The sequence below is a fragment of the Podarcis tiliguerta genome, assembly GCF_965153285.1.
Source record: "Podarcis tiliguerta genome assembly, chromosome: 3".
NCBI lineage: Eukaryota > Metazoa > Chordata > Lepidosauria > Squamata > Lacertidae > Podarcis > Podarcis tiliguerta.
This window is the reverse complement of record NC_139536.1, coordinates 2,395,433-2,410,932: the sequence shown is the minus strand read 5'-3', so window position 1 is coordinate 2,410,932 and position 15,500 is coordinate 2,395,433. Positions and strand designations below refer to the sequence as shown.

The 15,500-nt window shown below is 47.4% G+C and overlaps 1 long non-coding RNA gene across 3 annotated transcripts in view; it reads right to left on the bottom strand.

Moving 5' to 3' along the window:
* The window catches only part of LOC310674019, a 69,313-nt gene that overhangs the window by 30,048 nt on the left and 23,765 nt on the right, over positions 1 to 15,500 (bottom strand). For 2 of the 3 annotated variants that reach the window (XR_014509322.1, XR_014509323.1), the window contains exon 1: positions 3,661 to 3,875. The exons of the other annotated variant lie outside the window; for it this stretch is intronic. This is a non-coding gene — a long non-coding RNA (uncharacterized lncRNA). Of the gene's footprint in view, positions 1 to 3,660; positions 3,876 to 15,500 lie in introns of those variants that run through there. 3 annotated transcript variants of the gene reach the window in all.

Here is a 15,500-nt window from a genome sequence, read left to right as displayed (position 1 = left end):
TTATTATTATTATTATTATTCTCAGGATCTGTCCTGAGAATCCTATGGAAACATTTCTGCTTGGGCTCGCTCACCACCCTCTCCAACTCAACAGGTTGTCCCCAACTTCTCCCTGGGCACCACCCAAAGCTGATCTGGAGGTTATTATCCCACATTGCCCAATACCTTGGAATAGATTTTGAGGATGCAATGGGTGGGGTTTGCAGGGGACAAGAGCTGGGATTCCCATCCAAAAGTGGGAATACAACCCCTTCGGACCAGCACCAAATGATTCTGTTGCCCTTCTATGCTCTCCAGATCCATCTTTCTAAGGGAAAATCAGCCTTGACCTTCTCTTTTCCTGGACACTCTTTGTGCACTGCCCTGCTGTCTATTTGTGAGTGTGTGTTTGTGTGTTGTGCTGCTTTTATGGTATTTGTGTTGCTTTCTGGGTGCTTTGTTTCAACAGTTCTGGCTCACACTGGTTTAAAATTCTGTGCATTGTTGTGAATATATGGGGGGAAATACAAAAAGTGGGCAACCAAATGTGAGGGCAATGCTTTTATATTTAAATTTAGTGAAGGGGGAGAAGTATCAGTGCCAGTCGTGAGCTGTTGGTCTGGGCTGTGCCTGTAACATTTAGCAGGCAGTTGCTGGTCTTTTGCAATCTCCACAGAGATGGGCCCCAGGAGATGGCTCCAACATCCTTTCCCAAGAGCCTGAAGTTCAAACCCAGCGGGCAAGGTGGGGACTCTGTGGTCACAGGGCTAAGTCCCATTTCCCCACCTGGTCTTGCTTCAAGTTAACGGACAAGCGTTGCTCCATCGGATGCCCACAGGCAGCAAAGTTGGGCGAAGCAACTGCCAGATGCAGCCCATTGAACTTGGGAATGAGCCCAGATCAGAAGGTGATAATGGGGGACAGTGGGTGGGAGTGGGGAGCAGCAAGGTCAAAGACATCCCTTTCCACGCAAACAGATTCAGGGATGGAACTGGAGAAAATGGGCAAATAACACATGTGAGGATTCCTTGAAAATATTGTTACACTCCACCCAAATTGCTGAGCAGGGAGAAAACCCAGGAGTTTCAGTGTTGCCCAGAGTTTGGTTTCCTTGAAGGTGAGTGGAGACTTTGGTGTCTTTAGGAGATATGGGTTTGTTTTGAACACATAGAGAGAGCCTGAGCATAAAACTGATGGGTTCATAGCATTAACACCCCCCAAATCATACTTCTCAGTTCCTCACAGCTTTGGATCCCCAACACAATAAACAGAAATCTGTGCCTCCAGCTTCCAGGCTGCTTCCAACTCCGCTCTCACACTCCACATGGGCTCAGGACCACAGAATCTCAAGGATGGCCTCTCCCCATATGAACTGACCTGGACCCTGAGATCATCACTAGACGCCCTTCTTCATGTGCCCCCTTCTCAAGAGGTCTATAGGGCGGCACTGCAAGAAGAGGTCTTTTCTGTGGTGGCTCCCTGTTTGTGGAATACTCTTCCCCGGGAGTCTCATTCTGCTCCTTTAAGTGTCAGGCAAATTACTCTTCTCCCATGCCTTCTGCTGATGAAAAAAATCTATGGTCTTTTACATGTGTGGGGTGTTCTTGTTTGGTTTGTTAATATGATATGTATTTTGCAGTTTCTGATTTTTTAACTGAGCTGTGGTCCTCAGATAAAGAACAGCTTGGACTTGATATCCCACCTTTCACTCTCCTTAATGAGCCTCAAAGCAGCTAACAATCTCCTTTCCCTTCCTCCTCCACAACAAACACTCTGTGAGGTGACTGAGGCTGAGAAAAATATCCCCTCAACCCAGCACACATTTTTCACGCCAAGAACCAACACAAAGGTTTCAAATGCTTGCATTTATTTTTAAAAAAAGAAAGCTAAAGCATTTTTGCAGACAAACCAAATCCAAGCTCCAATCCCGAGACCACTTACTAAGGAGTCATGCCCCACTGGCCACTGTGGGGCTTACTCCTGAGTAGACAGGCAGACAGGACGGCTCCCTCTTGAATCCTTCCCAGCATCGCCTTCAGCAGCATCAAGCAAAGCAGTTTCTTCCCCAGCAGAGATGGGGGTGCAGTCGAGGCAGCTGCACATCAGAGGAGAGCAGGGTGGTCTTCCTTTTACCAGAGGTCTTGCGCCGGAGATCTGCAGAGTTATTTGTCTGTGAGAGGAAACACTATTAAAACGGGTGTTGGTGGTGGTACTGAAAACCCCAACCAGTGACTCCAACTGGGAGGCAGAAGAGCCGCTGTTGTCAGAGTTCCAATTGCACACAGAGGGTTTGTTTTGCAGTGGGTTGGACTAGTTGACCCCTTGGTGCATCCGGACACTACATTTCTATTCTATGATTGTAAGAGAGACTTCTGGGCATTTCATATATGCACATGGGGGGATTTGAGTGGGGCTTGGCTGCCATACACACTTTTTTTCTAATATGATTCTTTTTCCTTCTTCTTTATGTGAACAGCAACCCCAGGAGAGGACACATTTGAGGAGATCATTGTGTTGCTGTGCACGTTGGTGTGCATTTAACTCTTTCCCTTCCAACTCTGCAATTCTGTGATTCAATAACCACCTTCACAGTGATGTTTCACAAAGGTTGCCTTAGCTATTTGAGGAGGGTCAGCGACTGAGCCCCCACCCTCTCACACTAGGAAGAGCTGTTCTTTCAGCCAAGGGAGGCATTAAGAGGAGTTGTGGTGGAGGGGTCAGAGAGCTTTCATAGGGGCAGCAAGGGGAGAGGACAGGGTTGTCACCCCCCAGTGTGCACACTAATATTGCTCCAACTCACAGTGGATGTAAAGATTAAGAGAGAAGTGGAGTGGGGGGGGGGCAGAGAGATGCGTCACATGCATTTGGGGTCATGAAACACAACTGACTAAATTTCGAGGAAAACGAAGATTTGATTTAACTCACGTCTACTGCAACACCATTGGCGGCCACACTGAAAAAGTATCCTTCGGGGCGGCCAGCACCTACGAAATTGCAGTGTCCCTCTCTGCTGTTGACATCTCTGAATGCAATTACATTGGGCTCTGGTGAAATCTGGATGAAGAAAAAGAAGACATTGTAGGCTCTGTCTCTCAGGACTGACCTTCCACACCTTCCACGACTTCTTCCACCGTGGCCCTGCTGGCTTGGACACCCGGAGGGCACCAGGTTGGGGAAATCTGGTGCAGGAAGAATGCAGGGCTGGAGCAGAGAGCCAGTCCCTTCTGCTGCCTCCCTGCACCTCCAGGACAGGGTCTGAGCCAAGGTGGTTGGGAAGGCTGCATCAGAGTCACTGGCTTAACTGGGCAGCCACTGGCCAACTGGGAGAGAGAAGCCCCCTTGCCCAGGAAACTGGCCCGATCTTTTACCCACCGCAGAGCTGAGTTCACTGAAGCACATTATTACAGATTTGAAAGGAAGAGCTTCCATGGATCACATGAATGAGGTAATAAGAAGAGACCGGCTGGTGGATCTGGCCAAAGGGGACCCATCTAGTCCAGCATCCTCTTCTCCCAGGGTCCAACCTGAAGCCCCATTTAGGAACTCTCCAGGAGGACAGAGGGGCAAGATCCCACCTCTTTGGGAGTCACAGGAAGTGGTGTTCAGAGTCAGTTTTAAAAGGAATAAAGCTGAGAGCTGTGAAGCTGCTCAGAGAAGAAGCATGTGAGAAGAAGGCCATACCTGGAGCCAGCAGCATCAAGAAGAGGACGGCCACAGAGAGGAGGCAGAAGATCTTCATGGCTGGAGGTTGGTGTGAATACTGGAGGTACCAGAAGCCAAGTGGAAGAGCAATTGCCAGGGGAAGGAGAGGTCCCTCTACTTATAGGTGACTGAAGGACTGAGGAAATCTTGTGGGATGCCAACCGTTGTTTGTAGGATGGATGTGGCAAGCTCTGAGGGGCATGTGCCAAGCACCAGGCAAAGACCACAGAATCATAGACTTATAGAAAGCCAGTGTGGTGTAGTGGTTAAGAGCGATAGACCCGTAATCTGGGGAACCCGGTTCGTGTCTCCGCTCCTCCACATGTAGCTGCTGGGTGACCCTGGGCCAGTCATGCTTCTCTGAAGTCTCTCAGTCCCACTCACCTCACAGAGTGTTTGTTGTGGGGGAGGAAGGGAAAGGAGAATGTTAGCCGTTTTGAGACTCCTTCGGGTAGTGATAAAGCAGGATATCAAATCCAAACTCTATAGAGCTTTCAGCTTTGGAAGGTACCCCAAGAGTCATCTAATCCAACCCCTGCAATGCATTAGCACCCTGGACAGGTGAGGCCCCTCAGGTGAGCTCTTTCTTCCCATCATCTGAGTGACACTCACCAAAGTCACCAGGTTTAGTTCAGGTGATGCTCTCCTCCCCCTCCCTCCCTGCTTCCATCCCATCATATCACCATGGGCTCAGTTCCAATTTTCTCTACAAGCCAATTCTTCTAGTGGATTGCACACAGTGGAGTATATATATCTGTTTAGGGCATTGCCTAAAAGGAAGTGGGTGACACCTGACCCACAGACACCTGAGAAGGGTGTGATTTTGAAGTCCACCCCCTCTCACACCAACCCACATTCATCCTGCATTGATTTAGAAAGTCTCTGCAGAGCTTCTTCCATGTGGAGTTTTGCCCTCCATGTCTTGCTTCTCAGCTCCTCCTGACGGGTCCTTTGAGCCATCCAATCTCTGCCTTTCACCTTCCCAGACAAGTAATAAACAGAGGAGTCACGGCATGACTAGACCAGAATAGAATCAGAGCTAAGAAAGGTACAACCCAAATGTGCTCTTGGGGGAGGAAAAAAGTCAAGGGAGTGGTGCCCCCACTTTCATGCCAAGCCTGAAGAGAAACCCAAACGGAGTTGTCCTTTGGGACTGCACAATGGCAGCCAGCAATGTATAGCACCATTATAGCACCAAGTATAGCACCCAGAGCTAGAAAAAACCCATAGATACAAAACATTTAAAAGGCTGTACTCAGAAGGAGTCCTTGCTTCAGATAAGGAGCAAGCAGAGGAATAAAAGCCAGTGAGAACCGTTGGGACATGAGGGCAGGTGGAGATGCTAGGAGGTTTCCCCACTTCCCATTCCAACTCCCCAGGAGTCCTCAGCCTGAAGTTGGCATCTTGTGCCTCTATGGCCTTACAGAAGGTCTTCCTGAGAAGGCAATGTGTTCTACTTCACATACCTTAACAAGTGGTCAGCCAGCTCCGCTGCATCTGGGGAGCCTCCTGCTCCTTCTGTGGAGCGGAGCCCTGGACCTCTGCCCCAAATCCAACCCTGATGGCCTCTCTCCTCTTGCCTGCAAGTGAGTTGGCATCCTGCTCCGCATCAGCAACCTGTGGGGTGTTGACACCTGGGGGCTTTGGCCAAAAGGTGATTCATATTGAGGGTGCCTTCAGTTCCTTATCATTCCAGCGGTCCTGTACCCATGGAGGGTTAGAATCTAAGAGAGGAGGTCAGAACGAGTCAGGTTGCAAGAGTGGCAACTGAGTGACGGGTCCTTCTGACTAATGGGTAGGTTTTTCCTCCACCCCCAGCCCCCAGCTGCCTAGTGTTGCCCCCTCTCCAGAACTCTTGCTGAGGAGATGCATGAGAAAAGGCCTCAGGTGATGAATCCTAAGCTGTGACTGAGAAGGAGGTTTTTTTTTGGGGGGGTGCATTGAAGCCCTGCATTTTATGCTCAGGCTCTCTATATGTGTAAATAACACCAGATATCCTAAAGACAGCACAGCCTCCGCTGACCTTCATTCCAAGGAAACAGAACTCTGGGCAAGCACGGGAACTCATGGATTTTCGCACCACTCAGGGCGTTGAGTGCTGCGTGACAATATTTCAAAGGAACTTGAAATGTGTTATTTGCCCCCTTTCTGCTCCATCCATGAATCTGTTTGCATGGAAAGGGATCTCTTTGACCATTGTCTTTGGCATTGCTGTTCCCCATTCCCACCATTCCACACACCCCAATATCGCCTTCTGATCTGGGCTAATTCCAAATTTCCCTGGGCTGCATCTGGCAGTTGCTTTGCACAACTTGGCTGCCAGTGGGCATCCGATGGAGCAACGCTTGTTTGTTAACTTGAAGCAAGACCAGGTGGGGAAATGGGACTTAGCCCTGTGGCCACAGTTTCCCCACCTTGCCTGCTGGGTTTGAACTTCAGGCTCTTGGGAAAGGATGCTGAAGACATCTCCTGGGGCCCATCTCTGTGGAGATTGGAAAAGACCAGCCTCCGAAATATCACTGGGCAGGACACAGCCCAGACCAACATCTCACAGCAAGCACCGATCCTTCTCTCCCCTCCCCAAAATGAAATATGAAATATCTCTCTATTGTCCCCTTTCTCCTGTTCCTGGGAGCCAATGTGGGGACTTCCCAGTGTTGAGTGGGACCTCCAGCTCCCCCTGCCCCGCAAGCCAGAAGGGCCACCAGCCAGGAGTAATGGGAGATGCAGTCCACAAATATCTGACAGTCCCAACACTAGCTGCCCCTCAAGTAAAATGGGGAGGGAACAGCAAGAAATGGTCTGCACCCAAAATAGAGCAAAAAGGGGAAGGGGAGACATCTCAAGATTCTGGATAAAGTCATAGCTATGCCCGTGGATTTATCCATGACCAAACCCCTGGGTGTGGCTGCCCCAAACTGCCCCACAGATATTCTTACGCTCTTTTGTAAACTACTCTGGATCTTTTTACAGGCAAGTAGCATATGAATGCAAAATCTCCTCTCACCTTTGGCCTCACATGGTCCTGCAGGCTGGGGGCGATGGGAATTGTAGTCCCAAACATCTGGAGAGCACCAGGTTTCTGAAGACTGTGTTTGACCCAGGTGTGAGTTGTGACCTGTGTCCAGATCTCCCGTCTTCTGACTTTGGTCCCCATTCCTACAAGGACTTCAAGACTATCGTTCTCGCTCTCTGTCTTTGTGGACATTTCTCTGCTTCCTCGTCTTCTGCAGAAACTGGTGGAGACCCTGCGTTAGGAAGGCCTGTGGGCTGTGCTCATCCTCCCCTCTCTCCGCAAGATTTCCAAAGACCCCTGAAGGTGTCACAACCCCCCAGTGACCTAGAAACACGGAGACGCTCCCCACCTCTGCTCTTCCCTGGAGTCTCCGACATGCAGCCTAGAAGCTCTTCCACCTGGTCTCTCGGTTGCCTTAGAATCATAGAATCATAGAGTTGGAAGAGACCACAAGGGCCATCCAGTCCAACCCCCTGCCAAGCAGGAAACACCATCAGAGCACTCCTGACATATGGTTGTCAAGCCTCTGCTTAAAGACCTCCAAAGAAGGAGACTCCACCACACTCCTTGGCAGCAAATTCCACTGTCAAACAGCTCTTACTGTCAGGAAGTTCTTCCTAATGTTTAGGTGGAATCTTCTTTCTTGTAGTTTGGATCCATTGCTCCGTGTCCGCTTCTCTGGAGCAGCAGAAAACAACCTTTCTCCCTCCTCTATGTGACATCCTTTTATATATTTGAACATGGCTATCATATCACCCCTTAACCTCCTCTTCTCCAGGCTAAACATGCCCAGCTCCCTTAGCCGTTCCTCATAAGACATCGTTTCCAGGCCTTTGACCATTTTGGTTGCCCTCCTCTGGACACGTTCCAGTTTGTCAGTGTCCTTCTTGAACTGTGGTGCCCAGAACTGGACACAGTACTCCAGGTGAGGTCTGACCAGAGCAGAATACAGTGGCACTATAACTTCCCTTGATCTAGATGCTATACTCCTATTGATGCAGCCCAGAATTGCATTGGCATTGCATTACTTCCCTTGATCTATTTTTTTTTTAATAAATATTTTATTCGTTTTTGCATAAAAGACAACAAAGCAAAACAAAAGCAACAAACAATACACCAAAAACATAAAGAATTACACAAACATAACATACTACAAACAACAGAAATAAAAACAATCTTATCTTCATATTGATCTTGCATTAACTTGTTTCTCTGACTTCCCCGAGTCTCCCTTCCCTGTATTCCAAATCATACAATTAAACAACAAATCCCTTCCCTCTGTCATAATTAGCCTCCTTTCTGATTTGAATGTCTTAATATAGCTTATTCAATGCTTAGAACTTAGAATGTTGGGTCTTCTGATCCTTAAAATTTTACTCCAATAACCTTATACATTCAATCTGATGTTATTTTAACATTCATTAATCTTGTAGTGTTTCTGTAAATAGTCTTTAAATTTCTTCCAATCTTCCTCCACCGTCTCTTCACCCTGGTCTCTGATTCTGCCAGTCATTTCTGCGGATTCCATATAGTCCATGACTTTCATCTGCCATTCCTCCAGCGTGGGTAATTCTTGTGTCTTCCAATACTTTGCAATAAGTATTCTTGCTGCTGTTGTGGCGTACATAAAAAATATCCTGTCTTTCATACGTACCTCTTGGTTGACCATGCCCAGGAGAAAGGCCTCCGGTTTCTTCGGGAATGTGTATTTAAATACTTTCTTCAATTCATTATAGATCATCTCCCAAAAGGTCTTAATCCTTGGGCATGTCCACCAGAGATGAAAAAAGGTACCTTCAGTTTCTTTACATTTCCAACATTTGTTATCGGGCATATGATAAATTTTTGCTAGTTTGACTGGTGTTATGTACCATCTGTATATCATTTTCATAATATTTTCTCTTAGGGCATTACATGCCGTAAACTTTAGCCCAGTGGTCCATAACCGTTCCCAGTCGGCTAGCATTATGTTGTAACCCACATCTTGTGCCCATTTAATCATTACTGATTTCACTTCCTCATCCTCTGTATTCCATTTCAGCAGCAGATTATACATTCTTGACAATATCTTAGTTTTGGGTTCTAGCAATTCTGTTTCCAATTTTGATTTTTCCACCTGGAAGCCAATTTTCCTATTCAGTTTATATGCCTCCATTATCTGATGATAATGGAGCCAATCACGGACTTTACTTTTTAATTTGTCAAAACTCTGCAGTTTCAATTTATCTCCATCTTGTTCTAGTATCTCCCAATATTTTGGCCAATTGGCCTCCATATTGAGTTTTTTGACTGCTTTTGCTTCCATCGGAGATAACCACCTTGGAGTCTTGTTTTCAAAGAAATCCTTATATCTAATCCATACATTAAACAATGCTTTCCTGACAATGTGAATCTTAAACATTCTGTGAACTTTAACCTTGTCATACCATAAGTAAGCATGCCACCCAAACGCATTATTGAATCCTTCTAAATCCAGTATATCTGTATTTTCAAGAAGTAGCCATTCTTTCAGCCAGCAAAAAGCTGCTGCTTCATAGTAAAGTTTCAAGTCTGGCAGGGCAAAGCCTCCTCTTTCCTTTGCATCTGTTAATATTTTAAATTTTATTCTTGGCTTTTTGCCCTGCCAGACAAATCTGGATATATCTTTCTGCCACTTCTTGAAACAGTCCATTTTATCAATAATCTGCAGTGTCTGGAACAAAAATAACATTTTTGGCAATACATTCATCTTTATCACAGCAATACGACCTAACAGTGAGAGTTTTAGATTAGACCATATATCTAGATCTTTTTTTATCTCCATCCAACATTTTTCGTAGTTATCCTTATATAAGTTCCCATTTTTTGAAGTCATAATAATTCCCAGATATTTCACTTTTTTCACCACTGTCAAACCTGTCTCATTCTGAAACCTTTCTTTCTCTTTTTCTGTTAGATTCTTTGTCAAAACCTTAGTTTTTGTTTTGTTGAGTTTAAAACCTGCTAATCGACCAAACTCTTGAATCAGTTCTAAAACCCTCTTCACACTGGACTCTGGCTCCTGCAATGTCAAAACCAAGTCATCTGCAAATACTTCCCTTGATCTAGATGCTATACTCCTATTGATTCAGCCCAGAATTGCATTGGCTTTTTTAGCTGCCGCATCACACTGTTGGCTCATGTCAAGTTTGTGGTCAACCAAGACTCCTAGATCCTTTTCACATGTACTGCTCTCAAGCCAGGTGTCTTGTATTTGTGCCTCTAATTATTTTCTTTTTCTTTTTCTTTTCTTTTTTTTTGCCTTCCTCCTCCTGCTCCTGGGAGCGCCAGGTAAGGTGGAGAGGGAGACCCTCCTTCTCAGAGTTAGAGGGCTATGACAGCAGTAGGTTATGTGGTGCCTTCCAGATGTTGATGGGGACCCCCAGCTCCCTTCCGCCCCACAAGCCAGAAGGGCTAGCAGCCAGGAATGATGGGAGATGCACTCCAGCTATGCCCATAGGATGATGGGGAGATAATAGGAAGGAATGGCCAGCACCCGAAGAAAGGAAGAAGAAGGTGATGCTTGATGTAATTTTATTCAACAACAAAACCCTTTGGCTGATATAAATATAGGCCTTCACCAGGCATCCAAATTCATTGTTCAAACAAAGTGCGGGAATCTTGCATAAGAAAATATTTCTTTCCCTGACTTTGCTATCAGTTGACATCCCTGATCTTTCAAATATGAAAAGGAATATGCAGGAACACCCCCAAGTTGCTATGAAATCAAACTGTTGCTCTTTCTTGCCTGTTGCTGGAGTTCTCTGTGGGGTTGCTCAGGAGTGTGTGTGGGGGGGGGGGGAATGGAGTCAGTTCAAATTGCAGGACAGCCCACAAATTTTGCACTTTCTGGACAATACGCAAGCCGGAACCAAGTTGAACTTCCAAATCTGCTCTAATCTGAATTTTGCAATGCAGTTCTTCAGACAAGTAATGTAGACCAAGGACATACCTGCATATTTGGAAAAAATTGCAAAAAAAATCTGATTAGTTTTCAGGAGAATGTTTCTGTATTTTAAGGCAGTTTCGGGAAATGAAACTGTGAAAAATTGAAATTGACCGAATTGCCCTCCTCTCTCCCCTTTTAGCTGCTGTTTTCAGATTGCTCTGTATTTTAATGTGTGGACCAATGTTGCTTTGATGATTTGAGCAAACCCTTTGTGGAAGGGAAGAAGCAGGGCATGCATTTTAGAATTGAAATGATTAGATCTGAAACATCGTGTCCTGTGGGAGTTGGTGGGTGGGTGGGTGGGTGTCAGATTTTCTAAGGGGAACTTTATAAAAATATGAAGTTTCTCCAAGTCCCTCCACATCTGGTATTCCAAAACATCTGGAGGGGAACAGGTCTAAAAAAGAGTGATGGCCAGCTGTTTGGTTTCCACGTTCTTTCTGGCAGGAGCTCCAATGGCTGTTGACAGCATCATCTCTCCCTCTAAGAACTTGCAACAAAGGGGAGCCACCACCATTCAGATCCTCAAGCTCACCTTGACTTCAGCTCCCGTCTGATGGCCTTTCCCATCAAGATCGTCAGCAGGGAACCCTGGATGAGAATGGAATTGCTGCAACTCACCTTGAACTCCAGGGCAAAACATCCCTTGACGTGAATGGCTCCAGAGAAACCCTTTGCCCTGGGAGTGTTTTGTCGGATGCTGACACTCTGCCCTCCAGAATGCCAAGACTACCAAGCAGCGAGATCAGTGGGGCAGGTTGCATGTGGGGAAAAGGTGGAAGAGATGCAGGGGTTTCCTAATGGGAGGTAAGGCGGATTTAAATAGGAGTGCAATTTTGACATGACGGGAAGCTGAGTGTCGGGAGATTCAGGGGAGATAAAACCAAGGGCTTTTTTCATGCAGCTTGTAGTGAAACTATGGAACTCCCTCGCCCAGGAGGCAGGGATGACCACTGACTTGGATGCTCTGAAAAGCAGACCAGTGGCTGCTGGGCATGAGGGAGATGCTTTGCCTCTGCGGTGAGAGGCCAGAACGCTTCTTAATGCCAGTTCCTGGGAATCCCATGTGATTCATGGCCATTGATAGCCTACAAGGAGGACCTGAGTGAACACCACTCTCCCCACTTGTGATTCTGGGCCAATGATGTTCAGAGGCCTCCTGTCTCCAGCAGGGGAGGGAGAAAGTAGCCATCTTGGCTGGTAGCTATGGGCAGCCTTCTCCCCCAAGGACCTGTATCTCCTGCCTTATCTGTAGGCTGAGTGCATTTCGGAAAATGCATTCTTCGAGGACAGTCAGTGGTGGCATCCCGGTTTCGTGGCTGTTTTGGCAAACATGGCTTTGCACAAGAGCATTTCTCAAATTGTGGGCCCACCCCTTGCTTCTCCTTGTGCCTCTTTCTCCATATCTCCTCTCCAACTGCCGCGCTTCCTTGATCAGTTGCACAGAGAGGGACGGGATGTTTCCTAAGCGGGACTTGACCAGGGCAGAGAAAGTGGGGAGGAGGTTTAGAAAGAAGAAGCAGATTTCACCAGAGCCCAATGTGATAATTGGAGATGTCAGCGTCTTGGGAGGCCAAGTGTTTTGGGTTCAAATGGCCTTATATGTTGCTGTTAAAGGTAAAGGTAAAGTTAAAGGTACCCCTGCCCGTACGGGCCAGTCTTGACAGACTCTAGGGTTGTGCACCCATCTCACTCAAGAGGCCGGGGGCCAGCGCTGTCCGGAGACACTTCCGGGTCATGTGGCCAGCGTGACATCGCTGCTCTGGCGAGCCAGAGCCGCACATGGAAACGCCGTTTACCTTCCCGCTAGAAAGCGGTCCCTATTTATCTACTTGCACCCGGGAGTGCTTTCGAACTGCTAGGTTGGCAGGCGCTGGGACCGAACAACGGGAGCGCACCCCACCGCGGGGATTCGAACCTCCGACCTTTCAATCGGCAAGCCCTAGGTGCTGAGGCTTTTACCCACAGCGCCACCCACGTCCCTAATATGTTGCTGTTAAGGTGAGTTATAAACATTGGAAAAATCTGCGTAGGTCCATGTTGTGAAAACGTATGTGGGGGGGGGGATTTTGGGGGTCAGACTCTACTATCCGAGGTGTCACACATACAAACACACAAACTCAGAGTCACCACTGTTAGTCCTCAACATTATCTGGAGAACTCCAGGCTCCTCATCCTTGTCTTCTTAAGGGAGAGGGTCTGATGGATGCCCAAAGCCTCATTTTCACCCAAGACAGGTGAGGCCCCTCAGGTGAGCTCCTCCTCCCCATCATCTGAGTGACACTCACCTAAGCCACCAGGTTTGGTTCAGGTGATGCTCTCCTTCCCCTCCCTCCCCGCTTCCATCCCATCATACCACCAAGGGCTCAATTCCAATATCCCCCGCAAGCCAATGCTTTTTCTGGGTTGCTCACAGTGGAGTTTAGGATGCTGACCGAAAGGAAGTGGGAATTGCACTATGGCAACTAGTAATAAATCCCTCCATTAGCTCCAGAGCCCAGAGCCAGAAAATGTCAACAGCGAGAAAATATTTTAAAGTCTGCACACAGAAACAATTGTTGCTTCGGATAAGAAGCAAGCAGAGGTTAAAGGGCAAGTGAGCCCCTCAAAATGTGGTTCAGCCAGCCCTGCTGGATCTGGGGTTCCTCCTCCTCTTTTTGCTAAGTGGAGCCCTGGACCTCTGCCCCCAATCCAACCCTGATGCCACCTCCCCTCTCCTCTCCTCTTGCTTGCAAGCGACTTGGCATCCTGCTCCACATCCGCAACCTGTGAGGTGTTGACACCTGGAGGCTTAGGCAAAAAGCTTGCTCATCTTGCTGTGGATCAGGGAGTGCCCTGCACCTCTTCCAATTCTTGGGGTTCTGAACCCACAGAGGGTTAGAATCTAAGAGAGGAGTTTGCTGAGCTAGTCAGACAACTTTCTTTGTAGGGCTAGGACCTTGGCTGGCCACTGGAGTGTCCTCATCAGCATCTCAAAAGAATAAGGCAGGTGGGAAGAGCTGCAAATAAGAGGCATCCTACAGGCTAATTGGTGAGCGTCTCCCTGGTTCCCACCTCCATGTAGGTTCAAAAGAAAGGTACCAAAGTGATCCACGAGGGCAGCTCAATCCCCACCCGGGCCCGGGGGGGGGGTGTTTACAAAAATCGTTGTGCCATTAAGGCAACTGGAAACCGGAAGCCATCAATTACATTTCTATACAACTCTTCTTCTTCTCATGCTCTCCCTATATGTTCAAAAAAAATCTATATCTCCGCTCACATTCAAGGAAACCCACCTCTGGGCAAACACTGAAACTCCTGGGTTTTCTCAATGTTCAGCAATTTGGGTGCTGTGTAACAATATTTTCAAGGAATCCTCACATGTGTTATTTGCCCATTTTCTCCAGTTCCATCTCTGAATCTGTTTGCATGGAGAGGGATCTCTTTGGCATTTCTGCTCCCCAATTCCATGCACTGTCCCCCAATATCGCCTTCTGATCTGGGCTCATTCCCAAGTTCACTGTGCTGAATCTGGCAGTTGCTTCGCCCAACTTTGCTGCCTGTGGGCATCCGATGGAGCAAGGCTTGTCAGTTAACTTGAAGCAAGACCAGGTGGGGAAATGGGACTTAGCCCTGTGGCCACAGTTTCTCCACCTTCCCTGCTGGGTTTGAACTTCAGGCTCTTGGGAAAGGATGCTGAAGACATCTCCTGGGGCCCATCTCTGTGGAGATTGCAAAAGACCAGCAACTGCCTGCTAAATGTTACCGGCACAGCCCAGACCAACAGCTCATGATTGGCACTGATACTTCTCCCCCATCTCCAAATTCAAATATAAAAGAATTGCCCTGACCTACTAGTTCCCCCCATATATTCACAACAATGCACAGAAGCTCAAACCAGGGTAACCCAGCAATATTAAAATGAAGCATGAAGCAAGCAACACAAATACCATAAAAGCAGCACAACACACAAACAAACAAACAAACAAAACAAAACAAACAAACAAACAAACAAACAAACAAACAGGACAGTGCTCAAAGAGTGTCCATAAAAAGAGAAGGCTATGACTGCCTTTCCCTTGGAAAAATGGATCTGGGGAATATTCAAGAGCATGGAAGGGCAACAGAATAGTTTGGTGCAGCACTGATGGGGCTTGTTCCAATGCCACAGACGTCCACGTGTGCATGGGAATCCCTGCTCTTCCCCCCTACAGACCCATTGCACCCCCAAAATCTATTCCAAGGTATTGGGCAATGTGGGATACAAGCCTCTAGGTCAGCTTTGGGTGGTGCCCAGGGAGATGAGAGGATGCAGAACTCAGCTGGTGAAGTTGGGGACAACCTGCTGAGTTGGAGAGGGTGGTGAGCAAGCCCAATGGAAATGTAAACCTGTCTCTTGGGCATGGACTGCATGAGAGCACCTCCATCAGGGCTGGACTATTTCCCAAAAAAACGTTTCGCACATCAGCTGCATGTACTTTCTGCAACTATGCCTGATTTGGAACAGATCTGTCCTTCCAAGTGTTCTCCTTCCATGAATTCCGCAAGGCAGTTCATAGAATCATAGAATGATAGAGTTGGAAGAGACCACAAGGGCCATCGAGTCCAACCTCCTGCCAAGCAGGAAGCACCACCAGAGCACTCCTGACATATGGTTGTCAAGCCTCTGCTTAAAGACCTCCAAAGAAGGAGACTCCACCACACTAGTTTGGATCCATTGCTCCGTGTCCGCTTCTCTGGAGCCGCAGAAAACAACTTTTCTCCCTCCTCTATGTGACATCCTTTTATATATTTGAACATGGCTATCATATCACCCCTTAACCTCCTCTTCTCCAGGCTAAACATGCCCAGCTCCCT